Source organism: Peromyscus leucopus, chromosome 8a (assembly GCF_004664715.2).
Source record: "Peromyscus leucopus breed LL Stock chromosome 8a, UCI_PerLeu_2.1, whole genome shotgun sequence".
In the NCBI taxonomy this organism is placed as follows: Eukaryota; Metazoa; Chordata; class Mammalia; order Rodentia; family Cricetidae; genus Peromyscus; species Peromyscus leucopus.
Genome location: NC_051085.1, coordinates 13,030,423 through 13,032,050, shown reverse-complemented (window position 1 = coordinate 13,032,050; position 1,628 = coordinate 13,030,423). Strand labels below are relative to the sequence as shown.

The 1,628-nt window shown below is 40.4% G+C and overlaps 1 pseudogene; it reads left to right on the top strand.

Moving 5' to 3' along the window:
* The first annotated feature begins 667 nt into the window (after positions 1 to 667).
* On the top strand, positions 668 to 1,133 carry LOC114696845 (annotated as a pseudogene).
* Positions 1,134 to 1,628: the final 495 nt, after the last annotated feature.

Below are 1,628 nucleotides of genomic sequence, written 5' to 3'. Positions count from 1 at the left end.
CCCCTGGAATGTGGGCTGGCATATCCTCCCTTAGCCTTCCTCTTCCCAGCATTCTCCTCTCTCTTTGTCCTGCCTTTACTATACTTCCTACCTGACTACTGGCCAATTAGTGTTTTAGTTATCAGTCAAATCAGAGCAACACCTTGACAGCATACAGAGTGATATCCACAGCAAGATAGATAGATAGTTAGATGATTGATAGATAGATAGATGATAGATAGATAGATAGATAGATAAGAAAATACCATCATCAACCACCCACAAATTAAATAAAGCAAAATTAAAATGACACATGATAATTAGTAAGGGGAGTAGAAACTGCTGGTTGCTGGATTTTGAGTAAGAGGAGATTAAGACTGGCATTTGTCTTCTTCAGGAAAGCAGAAACTAAAGGTGACTGTGACATATCAGTAGATACTATGTCTCAAGTGACTTATATGATGGTGCCAAATATAATTAATTTTGTATTCTAGTCCTAAATAAGGACAAGTGGCCTAATCTAACTGAAATTAGAAACAGGTTTGCTGGTCACTACAATGGAAAGATTAAGATTCTGCTAATGAAATTGAGGTGTGGAAATCCATTACTACATACCTCAGAAATTAATTCATAGAAGATCAGAATAATAAAAATTAACTAGTGTTAAAATGAGAAATAGAAATCCAAGATGGCGGCCAGCAGGAGGCTGATGAAGGAGCTTGAAGAGATCCGCAAATGTGGAATGAAAAACTTCCATAACATCCAGGTTGATGAAGCTAATTTATTGATGTGTCAAGAGCTTATTGGTCCTGACAACCCTCCATATGACAAGAGGGCCTTTAGAACTGAAATAAACTTTCCAGCAGAGTATCCATTCAAACCATCCAAGATCACATTTTAAAACCAAAATCTACCATTCTAATATTGATGAGAAGGGGCAGGTCTGTCTGCCGGTAATTAGTGCTGAAAACTGGAAGCCAGCCACTAAGACTGACCAAGTAATCCAGTCCCTCATAGAACTGGTAAACGACCCCCAGCCTGAGCACCCACTCCGGGCTGACCTAGCTGAAGAATACTCTAAGAACCATAAAGAATTCTGTAAGAATGCTGAAGAGTTTACAAAGAAATATGGGGAAAAGCGACCTGTGGACTAAAATCTGCCCAGAGTGACTCCAGCAAGTTTGAGCAGAGTCCAGAGCAGTACTCAGATACCCCATACAGCAGGACTCTGTGGAAAATTGACACGGGCCACCACCTGGCGTCCACTTGTGTCAATTACTAATTTTCTACAGTTTTCTTAATCAAAAGTGATCTAGGTAACCTGTAAAAAAAGGATTTAAAAATTCAGATGTTCTAAAAAAAATGAGAAATAAACAAAAGTCCATGTCTTGATGTGCAGTCAAAATAATGGAAGATGAGGCTTAGCCTTTCTTGTCCATGTTTAAAGCAGCATTAGTCCTAACAGTGACCCTAGTGGAGACTCCTAGTCATGGAGGACACAGAGTCTGAACTGGCCATCCTCTAGAATCAGGCAAGGTTTCCAATGGAAAGAGTGGGACACCAACCCAGCCACAGAATCCTCGATCTACTATTTGTCCTGTCTGCAAGATGTGCTGGGGTGATGGTGGCACAGAGCTTGTGGGAGAAGC